The following is a 17082-nucleotide window of genomic DNA, read 5'->3' on the forward strand; positions in this document are numbered from 1 at the left end:
GCACTGTTTATTGAAAGACCATCCTTTCTTCACTGTTTTGAAGAGCCACCTCTATAATAAATCAGGTGTTCCTATGGCATTTCATTCCTGAATTTCGTGGTCTATTCCATTGGTCTATTTTCTTTCCTTGTACCATCACCATACTGACGTAATTACTATAGCTTTATAATAAATCTTGATATCTGATGGAGCAATTATTCCTACTTTTTTTTTCAAATGTGTCTTGGCTGCTATTGGACCTTTCTATGTCCCTATAAACTTTAGAATCAGCTTATGGAATTATCATAAGCAAAATAAAATAAAAGTTTTTTGCAGATTTGGATAGGAATTGCATTGAAATCTACAGATAATAGAGAATTGACATCTACAAAATTACTGAGCATTCCTTTTTTTTTTTCAAGTTCTTTAATTTTTCTCAGTAAAGTTCATAGTTTTCTGAATATAATATAGCCTTCCTTTTTTTTTCAAGTTCTTCTTTAATTTTTCTTAGTAAAGTTCATAGTTTTCTGTGTAAAGATTTGCACATTTTGAGGGGTATGAGTTTATTTCTAAATATTTGAAACTTTAAAAATTTTACACTTGATCTTAGCCAAAAGGCAGAGAAGCGATGAAACTTTAAAAATTTTAATTCCTGACTGTTGTTGGTACATAAAAATGCAGTTGATTTGTAATATTTGGCCCTTTATCCAGCAACCCTTTTTTTTTTTTTTTTTTTTTTTTTTTAGGGCTGCACCCATGGCATATGGAAGTTCGCAGGCTAGAGGTCAAATCAGAGCTGCAGCTGCTGGCCACAGCCACAGCCACAGCAACACAGGATCTGAACCACATCTGCAACCTCCACCACAGGTCAAGGTAATGCCAGATCCCTTAACCCACTGAGCGAGGTCAGGGATTGAACCCACATTCTCATGGATACTAGTTAGGTTCATAACCCCCTGAGCCACAATGGGGACTCCTTAAACTCACTTTTTACTTCTGGAAATTTATCTGTAGATTATCTTGGATTTTCTATATATATAACCATATCATGTGTGAATAATAACAGCTTATTTATCCCTCTTCTTCACTCTGAAATTATAAAATAGTCCTTGTTTCTGTTAGCAATTTGAAAATAATAATTAAAATTTTGATTTATCTGCAACTTATTTTGGTATATGGTATGAGATATGGCTCCTAGCTAATTTTTTTCCCAGATGGATATTCTGATTTTATTTAACAGTTATTGAATAAACCATCTTTCCCTAGTAATTTGAAATAAGACCTCTATAATAAACTAAATTCGTATGTGTATTTGATTGCATTTTTAATAGTTTTTCTCTATTAATTGATCTTTTTTTGTCTTAGTTATTATAACTTTAAAATGTTTTACTATCTAGTGAGACTTTTATTTTTAAAGTATTTATTGCTATTCTTTCTAATTTTATTTATATGAATTTGAAAATCAGCTTGTCTATTTCCAAAAGAAAATTCTGTTAGGATTTTTATTAGGAAAGATTTATAGATTCTGTTTCTGATGTTGAGTCTTCCTACCCATGAACAGGGGCTGCCTTTCTAGTTGTTCAAATCTTTTGTGTTCCTTAATAGTCTAACATAGACCTTGTGCATTTCTTACAATTTATTCCTAGACATTTGTCTTTTTGGTTGATATTGGCTTGGGTTACAAAATTAATTCAAAGAAATTAATATGAGTTAACTAAATTCTTTTCTTGTCTGTAATAGTTATTCAGTTGATTCTCTTATTTTACCCTAGGTAAGCAACTCTAAACGACATACAGTATATTTCCTTCTTTCTACAGTTTATTTCTTCCTTTTTTCCAGTAAGGGGCTGTAAGCAGGAAAGCTATCTAATCTGATTGCAGTACTAAAGTTTACATTGTCTGCAAAAGTAGAACCAAGGAAACATTTTAGGGGTCCAATATGGTAGTTCAGATTTGAAAAGGCTGAGAGAGTGGCAGCAGAGATGGACAGAAGTCAATAAACCAGAAATACGTTTTTTGAAGTAAAATATGTGGCAGAGAGCAGGCTGATCCTATTATGTGAAAGCTTTGCAGACATATTGGAAATCTTAGAATATAAGAATCATAGAAGGAACCATAATTTAATCAAGTGTGTACACTAGGAGTTCCCTGGTGGCTCAGTGAGTTAAGGATCTGACATTGTCACTGCTGTGTCTCAGGCCACTGCCGTGGCACAGTTTTGATCCCTGACTCAGGAACTTACTTCCATGTGCTGCAAGTGAAGCAAAAACAAACAAACAAACAAAAAAAAGTGTTTATTCTAGTCCTGTATTTTCTTGGATTCACTCCAATTTCCTAGCTACCTCCAGTGATGGAGAACTCACTACTTCCCATGCATCCCGTTCCATTTACTCAATTTGTTCCACAACCCTCGTCTGTGTCAGGTGTTGAATGGGGCCCTAAAAAACATGGATAATCAGGATTCACTCCCCTCTCTGGGGAAGCTCAAAGAAAAGGACAGCCTTCTTAGAAAGTATTTTTCCTGGCAGACTCTGCCTTACAGTTTCCTGTCTAAATTCTCTTATAGAGCAAGGCTGATCTCACTCCTCAGATGTTTGTAAAACGAATCTACCTAGCTTTTTTGGTTTCTTATCCCCTCTTTCTTTCTTCTTTCTTTTTCTTTTTTCTTTCTTTCTGTTTGTTTGTTTGTTTGTTTTTGTTTTCTAGGGCTGCACTGGCGGCATATGAAAGTTCCCAGGGCAGCGGTCAAAGCAGCGTTTCTTGGCCTACACCACAGCCACAGTAACACAGGATCCCAGCTGCGTCTGTGACCTATACCTCAGCTCATGGCAGTGCCAGATCCCCAGGCCACTAAGCAAGGCCAGGGATCGAACCGAATCCTCATGGATACTAGTCGGATTTGTTTCTGCTGTGCCACAATGGGAACTCCTCTTTTTTCCTTTTTTCACCTGATCTGACTCCAAGTTCCTCTTTTCTTTTGATCCAAATCTGAGAAACTTAAAACTTGTACTTTTGTGTAATTTTTCTGAAGAGTTACTATGTCGTATCTTTACCTTTATTCCATAATTCAATACCTGGGGAGTTAGTGTTCATTACTTACAGTTAGACGTTCTCGTTCATATTTTGTTTGTTTGTTTTGGCTTAGTGGGGTTTTTGTTGTTGTTGTTGTTGTTGCTGTCTTCATTAAGGACCTAGTATATGAAGTGTATAATTAGTTTAGGAAGTAATAGACTAAGGAGCCATGTAATCAATTACCTTGCCAGGCTCAGTGAACACTAGCTGGTTACACTGATGAAAGCATATATCCAGTGAAGAGACAGATTAAAATAATAATGCATAAGGAAGGAAGCTAACAAGGTGATTAGGGTTAAATAAAATAAAATATAAATATATGATTTATCCAAGATAAGAAATGATATGGAGTCTGCTTTTACAGGTACTGCATAACATCCAGCCCAAATAATAAGGATTTTTTTTCTGATAGCCCATTATTCTTCCAAGATAGTTATGTTAATTATCTGTTCACAATCCCCATCCAATTTAACAGTCAGTATATTTAATGACTATGTTATCTTCCTGGCAAGGCATTTTTGTGTAACATTTGAATATGACTATATTTACAGTATCAAAATCTTAATAAAATTTGACATGTTTTCCCGAATGAGATGAAGAAAGGTGACAAGAAGGAAGGGAAGAGGTTTTCTTTCTTTAAAGAGGGTGACCTTGTTCAGTTCAGCTTGGAGACAGCTGTGAATCATAATGGGTTCCTCTGAGAATTGTCATATTTAAACTAAACTGATGATGTGATAGCTCAGGGAATAATGCCTGGTGCTTTGCAAGTGTTGTGGGCAGTTTGCATCCCTGCATGATGTAAGATAATTTTTCTCCCTAAATCTTTTCTTTAAGCCTGGGTAACTTGGAATAGTGTAAAGAGCATTGGTTGTTTTTGTTTGTTTGCTGAAGCCAGTTCTTCTTTTTTTTTTGGCTGCTCTTATGACATGTATAAATTCCCTGGTCAGGGACTGAACCTGCACTACAGCAATAACCAGAGCCACAGCGGTGACAACACAAGGTCCTTAACCTGCTGAGCCACTAGGGAACTCTAAGAGCATTAGTGTTGCAGTCAAATATGTCTGACTTTGAATTCTGATATAATCAGGACAATTCAATAGTTTTTTTTTTTTATTTTGCAATTACTTTACTTTTCTAATTTGGCTTTAAAATATTTAAATAAATTATAGTATTTCCCTAATAAGGTTATTGTGAAATTGAATCAATGCACTGTGTGTGTATTATTGTCATTGTTTGATTTATACACACATATATATAACCAACTAACAAAAACCCTTACTTAGTCGGTGTTGAGTAATGTTAGAGGCCAAATTCCCTGCCATGTGTTCCCTTTCTTTATAATCCACTCATTTCCCTAAATTACTTCTCTCTTTCTTTCATATCTGACATTTATTGGGACATCAAGTTTTATTTCGTTTCGTTTTGTTTTTGCCTGCGCCCGTGGCATGTGGAAATTCTCTGGCTAGGGACTGACCCCGTTGAGCCAGTGACAATGCTGGATCCTTAACCTACCAGGGAACTCCATGTTTTTCTTTTTTTTTTTTTTTTTTGTCTTTTGTCTTTTGTCTGTTGTTGTTGTTGTCCATGTTTTTTTGATTCTGCTTCTGAAATGCTTTTCAAATTGGTTTCACCATCTCCATTCTTTTTGGCATTGCCTTAGTTCAGGGTACTATTGTTTCTTGCCTAGATTACTGCAACAACTTTTTAACTAATTTATTTCCCTCCCTCCAGTTCCCTGGTACTTCCAAGCCATCATCCACACTGCTCAGAGATTCTCAAAACACAATTTTGACTATGAGTCAACTTCTCTTGCCTAAGTATTTTTAATGACCAAATTTTATTGCACAGATCTTATCTTCTTCATCTTTCATTTCCTTCTTCTATTACTGTTTTTAATTTTCTGTTATTGCATCATCATGGAAAACTTTCTGAACAAAAAGTGGCTTTTGAACATGTGATAAAGTTGTTCAGTTTCATTTAAATAAAAAATCTGAAAATTAAAACTAAGTGAAATATTATTTTTCATGTTTGGCAAAGATCAAAAGGATCTTTTTGGGTAGGGTAGGGGGGCCATTCTCATACATTGTTGATGGGATCATAAATTGGTACCATCTTTTTGGCAATTAATTTGACAGTATCTATCAAAAGTGACTATAACTTTACTCCAGAATCCCATTTATCCTACAGAACTGTACATACAAAGATATTTATGAAGAATACTTGTTGCAGTATTGGAACAGCAAAAGATAGAGAATAACCAAAATGTCTATAAACACGGTAATGGTTATATAAATTGCAATATATATACAAAATGTAATTCTAAAGAGCCATTAAAAAGAATGATGCAGGAGTTCCCTGGTAGCCTAGTGGTTAAAGGATCTGGCGTAGTCAGTGTTGTGGCATGGGTCACTGCTGTGGCATAAGTTTGATCCCCGGCCTGGGAACGTCCACATGCTGTGGGCGGGGCCAAAAAAAAAAAAAAAAAGATGCAGTTTCTGTCCAGTGATATTAAAAAAATCTCCAAAATAAATTAAAAACCAAAATGCAGGGAGTTCCCATCGTGGCGCAGTGGTTAAAGAATCTGACTAGGAACCATGAGGTTGAGGGTTCGATCCCTGCCCTTGCTCAGTGGGTTAACGATCCCGCATTGCCGTGAGCTGTGGTGTAGGTCGCAGATGCGGCTTGGATCCCGCGTTGCTGTGGCTCTGGCGTAGGCCGACAGCTACAGCTCCGATTAGACCCCTAGCCTGGGAACCTCCCATATGCCGGGGGAGCGGCCCAAGAAATGGTGAAAAGACAAAAAATAAATAAATAAATAAAACAAAATGCAGAGAAGTATATATAGGATGCTAACAGCTGTATAAAATGTTATTATTATAACATGTGTATTAAGTACTAAAACATCTCTAGAGTAACAGACAAAGAACTGAAAATAGTGGAAGCCTCCAAGGAACTGAAGTAGGAACAAGAAGTAGTAAGGAGATTTACACTTTATACTCTTCAGTACTATTTGAACTTTTTTCACCAGGCACGTGTATTATTTTTCAGAAATAACGGAGCAATGGCTGAGCGAATTATGGCAGATCACCTTGATGTTAAACGAGCCTGACGTTGTGCTGCACCTCAAAACAGGCCTATGAGATGGCATTGCTCATCTCTAACAGAGGGCTAAACTTATGATGGATGAGATAGACTATCTGGCCACGGTCCCTGTGTAATTAAGAAGCAGAAGGAATATGAGCCTGGTCCTACCTAGTGCCAGCTCCCTGCAGCCTGCCTTGGAAATACCTTAACTGAGAAAAATACCCCATTTTATTCTGAGTATGACTCTGCATGTTTGTGCTGTTTTCCCACTAGACTGGAAGCTTCTTGAAAGCAAGAGCCATTTATCACTTTATCATCACCTCCTATCACAATGGCTGGTATGTGGTAACTACTCAGTAAAAGTTTGTTGACATCAACAGGTAGATGATTTTTTTTTTTTTTTAGCAATTGGATATTTATGATATATAAATGCTAGAACCTGCCATCTTTTCCAAAAGTTAGACTATTTTTTTTTTTTTTTTTTTGTCTTTTTGCCATTTTTTGGGCTGCTCCGGCGGCACATGGGAGGTTCCCAGGCTAGGGGTCTAATTGGAGGTGTAACCACCAGTCTATGCCAGGGTCACAGCAACGCAGGATCCGAGCCGCGTCTGCAACCTACACCACAGCTCACAGCAACGCCGGATCATTAACCCACTGAGCAAGGCCAGGGAGCGAACCCGCGACCTCATGATTCCTAATTGGATTCGTTAACTACTGCACCACGATGGGAAGTTCCAACTATTTTGAATTCTGTCTTCATTATACCAAGCAATTTAAAAAGGGGGGAAATAGGATTGTAATGGTAACACTGTAGCCGCAGAATTCATTGCAAGCTGTTTTCTTTGATGTTTGGTTTTCCAGTGCATAAGAGAATAGTTTAAAAAGTTCTAAAAACATGTGCCTCTCCACAGAGCTGAGAGGATAAAGCTTGAGAGTGACCCTGTGGATTATCGTGTGAAACATTTCACTGGATGCCTCTTGTTTCAAGCTCCATTTGGACTGCTCTGAGCATGAGTTGCTGGCTTCAAGCCTATTTGTGCCTGGAGGGTATCTGCCCCATGTCAGAGGATTTCTGGCCCTATTACCTGCCTCTGAGATGTGCAAACACTATGCTCACTGCAATGCTTCCAGCCTTTGGAAAATTGTGGTATTTAGACTTTCCAGAGTATTCAGCAACTCCTAAAAGGCATTTGTTCAAAGCCAAACTAAAAGTTACTAGAAATTTTCCAAAATAGTGCTTCAAGCAATGCTTTGTTTACTGAATCTATAAAAAAGGTTTCTTAGAGAAATCTTTTATTGGTCTTAATTTCCCAGCTTCTCTGGTGGTATGAGTCAACCAGTTTCAAACAAGGGTTGAGGGGACAGGATGTGGTTTGGGCCTATCAACTGAAACTTAGGCTTGTTAACTTGGAATCTCAGAGAATTCTTTTCTTGGCATCACCTGGGCAAAGCAGAAAAGTAATGAAAATAGCAGTCTGAAAGCAGGCTGACCAGAGTTTGAAACTAGGTTCTGTCAACAACTGGTCATGTGAGGTTGGGTAAATTACCTAACTTCTTTGAGGTTCTTTGTCCTCATTTTGCAATGTTGTGGTAACAATTTGATAGATCATCATCAACACACTTCCAGGCATGCAGTAGGTGCTCCGTAAGTCTTGTTGAGTAAAATAAATTGAATAACATACTTAAGATGACGGGCATATAGAGGAGTTTGATAAATATTAATTTCCTCCCTACTCTCTGCCCTTCTCACTTTCATTTCAGGCTATATGTTGCCCTTTGGTGAATTTTTCCCCTTCAAGTTTACTCCCAAGGGTCACCAAAGACTTTTTTTTTTTTTTTTGTCTTTTTAGGACTGTATCAGCGGCATATGGAGGTTCCCAGGCTAGGGGTCAAATCCGAGCTGTAGCTGCTGGCTTGCACCACATCCATAGCAACATGGGATCTGAGCAGCATCTGCAAACTACACCATAGCTCACGGCAATACTGGATCCTTAACCCATTGAGCAAAGTCAGGGATCAAACCTGCATCCTCATGGATGCTAGTCAGATTTGTTTCTGCTGAGCCACCTGGGAACTCCCACCAAAGACTATTTTTAACTAGAGAAAAGTAATTAAGGAAAAAAAGGAGCATGCAGTGGAAATGTATTCACTTTAACTTCCAAGAATAAATCTGGCTAATGCTGTTGATCAGAGAAAAAAAAAAAAAAAAGATTTTTGGCTACATCTGTGGCATGCGGAAGTTCCTGGGCGAGGGATCAAACCTGAGCCACAGCAGCAACCCAAGCCACTGCAGTGACAATGCCAGATCCTTAGCCTGCTGGGCAACAAGAGAACTCTGAGAATTGTTAATTTTAGTTTTAAACACTGTTCATAGTTGCAAAATGAATTAGTCACTTATTTTCCTTGTAAGCTTGGGCAATTAACCAGTCTGATCTTCAATATGCTTATCTGTGAGATATGGCTAATAAGAGTATACACCTCATGATTTTTGTAAGGATTGAATTAAATAATCACTCTGCTTACAATGGTGCCTGGTCTAGGGCTCACTTTCAACAAATTGTAGCTACTATCATCATCATCTCACTTAATATAACCTCACAAGGCAGGTACCACTACCGCCTCTATCTTACAGACAAGGAAACAGAATCTTAGATGATATTTAAGCTAAATGTTTAGCTTATCACCTGGAAAATATTAAAAGCTTAAAGTATGTGAGCTTAAAAAAAATGAGGCATTCTCTTGTAGAACAGTGGGTTAAGGATCTATTATTGTCACTGAAGTAGCCCAGGTTACTACTGCAGTGTGGGTTCAACCCCTGTGGCCTGGGTAATTGCACATGCCATAGGAGTGGCCAAAAGAAAAAAAGAAAAAAGGAAAAAAAAAATCAGTGGTCCCCAACCCACACATCAGGATCTATGATTAGAACTTAAAGTTGAGCACTGATCCTTTATGAACTCTGCAGACACTGTGTAGAAAGAAACTAAAATGCCCTATTAACTTGTCTGTCTACTCCCAAGTGCTGGGAAGATATGGTCAGGGTTCCCATATGGTTAGCATGTGGGTGTTGCACCTGCGCAGTAAATATTTGCTAATCTATTAAGTGAAGCAGTGAGCACACAGAGAGAGGGGCCTGTTTCTGGGTCTTTCCCATCTGGAGCTGTTGTGCCAGCCATATCCCCTCTCTTCGTTGTGACCTGCTTCCTCATCTTAAAGCTTTAGGAACATGGACACAGAGCCCTCCTCACTGAAAAGGGAGAGGTGGTATGCCTTCAACAAAACACTTGAGTACTCCTGGAGATGTCAACTCTGCAAATTTCACCCAAAGTCCAAAAGCTGGGCCAACCACATCTAGTTGAGAAACTGTGGTAAAGTCTTTATTAAAAGCAGGCACTGGAAAGATTGTAACATTGTTGAGGACAAGCAGCACTCCTGTTGTTTTGCAAAGGGACAGGTTTAAAGCCTGAATAGTTACATAGTTAGTTACACTTTGGGGATCTTGCTTAATGATGCATAGTACACAGAATGGTAGTTTTTATTGTAAGGGAAAGAAGGGTTGAGGCCAAATCCCTTAGTAATAAGTTCTCATATCCAAAGGCTCAAGTCCTCAGAAGATGGTCTTCAGAAACAGGATTTTATTGGTATGTTTACAAGGAATTGTAAACACAAGCATCTCTGATGTGAGTAATTGTGAGTTTTAGGAGAGAAGAATTTTGGCCCTAAATCATAACCCTAACATTTTTAGGCAGTGTGAACTTGGACTAATCACCTGTAATCTCTGAGATGTGGGTTCCCTGTCTGAAAGTAATTCTCAAGATTTTTCTGAGAAACAAGAGAAATATGTGGACTATTGGCCTTTATAAACTGTGAAGTACCCTAAAAAACACTAGCAAGTTCTTTTTGTCTCTAGCCATGTGCAAGCCATGTCCTAAGAAAAGAAATATGGTGCTATGAGTAAGGTGCCAGGATTCCCATCACCACCTCACAGGCACTGTTTTATTGGATGCTGAGCTACTGACATTTTAGGATAGAAGGGGACATGGAGGGGAGCTCAGACACAGGAAGTTCCAAGATAGCTTTCCCAGGTCTGTCTAGCAAGGAGCCCTTCACCATCACTCACCCTTATCAGGAAAACTCATCTGCAGTCTCAACTTTCTCACAGAAGAAATGCCTCTTACAAAGAATCCAGGAACTTGCTGGAGGAAGAACATTATGCTCAGCACCTTGTTTTCAGAATATTCCTGCAGTGACTTTTCATCTTCATGTCAATGCAAACTGTTGGCATGTTTCATGAGCTTTCTTACAGCAGCAGTTTGGTGTCATACACAGAGCTTTAGAGTGACTCCAGGCTTGGCTCCAAGGCCCAATCACTTCATTAATGTGTAACCTTCAGCTGATCACTACTTCCCTTGAACTATGGCTGCTTCTCAAAGCTAACTAAGCAAAGCCTTGAAGATAAAGGGAATATCACCTCTTAGCTCACTCTTTTGCTCTCAGAAGCCACACTTTTAGTTCCCAATTAGATTGCCTCTTGAATTGGTCTCCAAATGTTTTTTCCTGAGTTATTCTAGTGTCCTCAACTGTTGTGAACTCCAACATGGTCTTCATCTGAGAGCTCAGTACCAAGGCCGGAACCCAGCACACAGTAGGTTCTTAGTACATGCTTGCTAAATGACTGACTATAGGAATCAACTTAAAACTCATTTTAATCTCCTTGAGCGAAGCCCCAAAGTACCCAGCACAGCACAAAGCAGGCGCTCAAGAAACACGAACTGATTAATTCATCTGTTCTGCATATACCATCTCTTCCTCCTGCTTCATTTGTATCTTCTCATATTTGGGAAGTTGAAATTTCCAGCTGTGTTTTCTATTTCCTAATAGCCACCAACATCTAGTACAAACTGCGAGTACAAGGGGAGATTGTTGGAAATTCTTCCCTTATAGGTAGGGTTTCCAGGTTTAGCAAATAAAAATACATGACACCAAGTTACATGTAATTTCAGATAAACAGTGAATACTTTTTTTAGTATAAATGTGTCCCATACAACACTTGGGTCATAGTTATACTAATATTTTTCACTGTTCATCTTAATTCAAATTTAAGAGATCTATATTTTATCTGTCAGCCCTACTTAGAGGGTCTCACCCCAAGCACTGACACCAACATGGAAGCTGTCATTTCTCAAAATTATACCTCTTAGAGCGCTGTGCTCAATAATTAGTCAGCCCCCAAAGATGCCTAAGGAAATAGCAAGCTGCTTTATTTTCCTTCAAATTCAGGCCTTGCTTAGGGTCATATGTTGGGGAAGAGAGAATCAAGTCCCTCAGTTTCCTTCCTTGCTGATCTCAAGCTTCCTTCCTTCCACCTGTGAGCTGCTTTCTCTCTCATCTGTGGGATAGGTGCTTGCAGCTATCCTCTCAGCAGCCAGAAATTAGAGTATGCAAATACAAGCTTAGGTTTCCCCTTTTAGTGACACTCCCAGAACCAGTTTATCCTTCCAAATATCCCTGCTGCTGTCATTGAAACAGAAATCTCACCTCCTTCGCTAAACACAGGAGACATTTCAACCTCTACTTTTTCTATGTCTCCTGGTATGTTAAGTCACAAAATCTTGGGTTTGTTCTTGTTACTGATTTATTTTTTTATTTATTATTTATTTATTTTTTACTTTTTGTTGCTTTCCCTGCAGAAACATTTCTTGGACCTGCCTATTCCATTCCACTTCTCTAACCAGCCCTGACAATTTAGTATGTCATCACCTGGGGCCTGGATTGCAGCAACAGTATCCTAGCTCTTCTGGATCCCTGCATCTATGCAACTTCTAGTAAATTTATCATTATGTAGTTCCCCTTTCCCCCTTGGGGCTCCCTTTTGGGAGAAGCTGGCATGAGTCTCTATTTCCTTTTTAATAAATCAATACCAGGCTTAACAGCCCAGCATTCAAGGCCCTAAATCTATATAGTTTCTTTACCATGTCTGTCTTCCATAGACTGGTACAAAGCAACTTCTGTTTGCCAATCCCTGGCCCCATCCATGCATCTGGCAGCACCAGCCCCATAACTGTATTTACTTTGAGTCCCTCATCTTTTCCTTCTCCTCCTCTGGGTCAGTCCACGTTCCTTGCCTCCTTCAGAACCCAGTCCATTAGAAGATAACAAAGTCAATTTGGGGTGAAGAGGTCTTTCCGTATGAAAGAAAGCAAAAGAAGAAAACATAAAAGAATTGTGCAATAAATTTGGTAACACAAAAATGAAAATTTTCTTTATGTCAAAATCTCCTATAATCAAACAAGAGGAACTAGGGAAAATATTTGCCATATACAACAAAGTTAATATTCTTGCTATAATTTTAAAAATCAGTTAGAAACATTCCAAAAGAAAATGAAGTAAAGATACTAGTGTCTGACACACACACATAAAGTAGAAGAGGCCAAGGCCAAAAACTTGAGAAACCATAAAACATCAGTAGGAATAGAGAAGTGCAAATTAAAATAGCAATGATTTTCCCTTTCCCTTTATCAGATGGCATTTTTTAAAAGAATGATACTCAGTGTTAATGTTCAAGAACAGGATCTTTCACACTTGCTTTAGCAATCATTTTCAGGATGTTCTAATTTCTTGTTCTTCTTTAAAGTTGCATAGATTTGAAAAAAGTCTTACTTAGTTACCTTATTAACTGTTTCCCAATTTTTCTACAATAAATATCTACCCTTTTTACAGTTAACACTATATTCAAATGCATTTTTAAAAAAACCTATATAAATTAAAGGGAAGATGAGGAGAAAGAAGGAAAATACATTTTCTTAACTCTGATAAACCTGGTTTGGGAGCACCTGATGGCCACTAACTACCTGTGATTAATCCTCACTTCAGAGAGCTGTTGTTAAGATGAAAACAAACCCCCCAAAATATGTGTAACCTGTTGCCACAGTATGTGGCATTTTGTAAACATTCAACAAATGGTGGTGTCTATAATTTTTCTTTTGTATCCTCAGCATAGAGTTTTAGTGTTTGGGATGTGGTAGGCACTAAATTAAAATATCTACCTGATGATGTGCTTTCATTTGGACCTCTAGTATTCTTCCTACCAACCCTGGACTCTCTTTCCCCTTTTCCTTTCTTCCTGCTTCTTCCACACCTGTCCATCCATCCCCTTCCTCCTCATCACACTCCATGTCTTGTGGAATAATCTTCCCCACGTACTCTGAACAGCATTTTTCAAAATCTTTCTCCAAAATCCACTAACTTGTCAGCCTTACCCTAAGGTTAGCAGCAATGAAATGGGTTGCAGTCTTTTCTTCACTCTTGCTCCTTATTTTACTAATACCTGGCTTGAAACTCACCTGTCCTCGGGATGCCTCCTACACTTGACTGCACCTGATTCACATGAGTGCTTCCTGATGGCCTGTGACATGTTTGTCTGCTGGCCATTCTTTCCTCCAGGTAGAAGCTAATTCTATGTTTCTTATGCTACTTCCTGCATATCTGTGTTCATCAGTCTTGCAAATTGTTTACAGCATTTACTAGTCAGCAAAATATCCTCCTTTTCTTTCTTATCTTCCTCCCTTTCATGCCTTCCATTCTTCACCCTCCACACCTGAAAATATAATTATTAATTTTGATTTCTTTTTCTCTGGCATAAATTTGTATAATTTGGGAAAGTAGGGATTGGGAAAACAGGACTGTACCTATGACCCATAGGTACAATATTGACTATATGTCCTTGTATTGTTTCAGAAACATACTCTAAACACTTTAGGGCAACTGATAAGAATGTGTTCCTGCAGCAAACCCTGGATTGTCCCCCTATAATGTCATAACTTTTTGTGTATGATTATGGGGTGTGTCATTAGACCATATATGAATTCTCTCTCCAGTACTGTACCACCGTAGGCAATTCACCCATCCTCTTTGAGCTTTGTCTATTAAAAAAAAATGATAACATTTATCTCAAAAGGTGGGAATTAAATGTATATAAAGTATAAAGAGACAATCTAATATAATAGGAATAGGGACACTCTCTAACACAAAGGGAAATGTCATTTCCCCTTTCTCTTCGCAAATTCTTAATCTCTCTCTCTTTTTTTTTCCTTTTTAGATTGCCCTCACGGCATATGGAAGTTCTTGAGCCAGGGATCAAATCTGAGCTGGAGCTGTGACCTATGCCACAGCCGCAGCAAAGCTGGATCTTTAACCACTGCACCAGGCTGGGGATCCAGGTGTTTTTTGTTTGTTTGTTTTGTTGGTTTGTTTTATTTTTTGCTTTGAGGGCCCCACCCATGGCATATGGAGGTTCCCAGGCTAGGGGTCAAATCAGAGCTACAGCTGCTGGCCTACACCACAGCCACAGAAACGCCAGATCCTTAACTCACTGAGCGAGGCCAGTGATCAAACCCGCAACCTCATGGTTCCTAGTCAGATTCATTTCCATTGTACCATGACGGGAACTCCAGGCTGGGGATCTAATTGCACTTCCACAGAGACAAGCCAGATCATTAACCCAGTGTGCCACAGCGGGAACTCCTCATTTAATCTTCACAACTGTTTTAAGTTGAGGAAACTGACATCCCTACAGGCCTTACAGTTAGTAAGAGTTGGAGCCCAGACAATTTGGTACCAGTTCCATGCTCATAATCACTGAATATTATTCTTCTCACTCGTGCCTGGCACATAGTAGAAACTGAAGAAGTGTCTTCAAGTATCTCCTAAGCTTTTTGACCAAAGCAAAGAGCAATGCCCACACATTCCCAGAAAAGTACCCTTTACCTATTCTTTGATCCAAACAATTGGCTGCTTTGCATAGAATTTAAATTATAAATACCGTAGGGTGTGAAGAGGATGATGTTTTTCAAAGATCCCTTTGGACTCCACAGTTTCTTTCAGAGACATCATTTGGTAAGCTTTTATATTTTTCTCATTTAATTCTCACAAATACCTTATAAAGTATAGTTTATAGACCTAATTTATGAGAAACTGGGGCTCATAAATGTTCAGTTCCCCAAGGTCACCCTTGCCAAGACGCTTTTAGGATTTGAACTTTGGATGTCCAAAGCCACTGATGTTTCCGTTATCCTACTCTTAGTGATGGCAGTATCCATAAGGCTGGGCTGGGGGTCTTCCCCTTCTCATCACTGAGCCCAAACACCTTACCTGTGGACTCAGAGTTCTGACTACTTGTGTGAACCCAGGTGTGCTCATTTGAAAGAACTCTTTGTTCTCAATCAACAATGAAGGAGTAACTCTGGGAATAACATCTCCTGAAACAAAACATTTAAAGTACGTGTTCAGGACACCAAGGTATTAGCTCTGATTTAAAGCCACGATAAGGGGTAAGAACATTTTGTTCTAGCCATTTTGTAGACTCTATCCATCAAATTAATGATACCAAAATACTTTGAAGGTTCAGACTGCTACAGAAAGACAAATTGTTAAAAGTCCTGGACTTTGATTGTATTTAACCATGATTCATCTTGCTGATTATGTTTTGTTGTCAGTGCCTCGGAGGGGAGTTCCCTGGTGGCTCAGCAGGTTAAGGATCTGGTGTTGTCACTGCTGTGGCTCTGGTCATTGCTGTGGTGCAGTTTCAATCCTTCCTTGGCCTGGGAACTTCTGCATGCCATGGTCACAGACCAAATAAAAAAAAGAAAAGATATTTGAGGATGTGGCTAGGCATATGGTTGAATCTCCGTTGTTGATATTTCTTATTGAAATCATTATGGACACTGACTTAAAAATTTTTTTATTGAGGTAAATATTGATGTTCAATATTATATATTTCAGGTATACAACATAGTGATTCACAATTTTTAAGTTATACTCCATTTACAGTTATTATAAAATCTTGGCTATATTTCCTGCATTGTACAATATATCCTTGTAGTTTATTTTATTTTATTTTTTACTTTTTTTTTTTTTTTTTGCTTTTTAGGGCTGCACCAAAGGCATATATAGGTTCCCAGGCTAGGGGTCAAGTCGGAGGTACAGCTGCTGGCCTACACCACAGCCACAGCAAAACCAGATCCTTAACCCATTGAGTGAGGCCAGGGATCAAACCCGCATCCTCATGGATACTAGTTGGATTCGTTTCCGCTGCGCCACAATAGGAACTCCTAGCCTTTTTATTTTATACATAGTAGTTCGTATTTCCTAAACTCCTACCTCTATCTTGCCCCTTCCCCCTTCCCTCTCCCTACTGTATCTGTGAGTCTTCTTTTATTATATTCAGTAGTTTTTTTTTCTTTTTTAGATTCTGCATATAAGTAATATCTTACTGTATTTCTCTTTCTCTGACTTATTTCACTTGGTGTAATACCCTGCAGTTCCACCCATATTGTTGCTAATGGCAAAATTTTATTCTTTTTTATGCCTGAGTGGGCATAAAATATATCTACCACATCTTCTTTATCCATTCATCTGCTGACACTTTTACTGAGGTAAACAACGTAAACTCTAGGAGTTCAACAAATTTGTGGGTTTTTTTTTTCTTTTTTCTTTTTTATTCAGGGAAGTTCCTGGGCTAGAGGTCAAACTGGAGCTGCAGCTGCCGGCCTCCACCATAGCAATAGTAACACCAGATCTGAGCTGTGTCTGCAACCTGCACCACATCTCATGGCCACACTGGATCCTTAACCCACTGAATGGGGCCAGGGATCAAATCCCTGTCCTCATGGATACAAGGTGGGTTCGTTACCACTGAGCCACAATGGGAACTCCCCAAGCAGAACCTCAACACTTCACAAAGAAATTCCAAAATGATTCCATCTCAAGGTGTATTTTTAATGAGAAAATAATCTAGTTCCAAGGTGAAGATCAAGCTAAACATAAGAACAAATAGATTTTGAATTCTCATTAACCTATATATCAGCTATTTTCACTTGGTGGTAATTTTGACTGGGTTTAGGGTAAATTTACCTAGCAAACCCTTTCTTCTTAAAACAATCTCACAGTATGG

General features: G+C 38.6%; 1 long non-coding RNA gene across 1 annotated transcript; it reads right to left on the bottom strand.

Moving 5' to 3' along the window:
- Window positions 1–1411: 1411 nt before the first annotated feature.
- Window positions 1412–13472, bottom strand: LOC146399757 (uncharacterized). Its single transcript, XR_014814811.1, has 2 exons — window positions 13391–13472; window positions 1412–3169 (listed from the first exon to the last, which is right to left on the bottom strand). It is a non-coding gene; the product is annotated as an uncharacterized LOC146399757 (long non-coding RNA).
- Between the last annotated feature and the right edge of the window lie 3610 nt (window positions 13473–17082).

This window comes from Sus scrofa, chromosome 9 (assembly GCF_054392235.1).
Source record: "Sus scrofa isolate SSC_HxYL_T2T_F1_AM1 chromosome 9, Sscrofa_HxYL_maternal_Yorkshire_Landrace_v2.0, whole genome shotgun sequence".
NCBI classification, from domain to species: Eukaryota; Metazoa; Chordata; class Mammalia; order Artiodactyla; family Suidae; genus Sus; species Sus scrofa.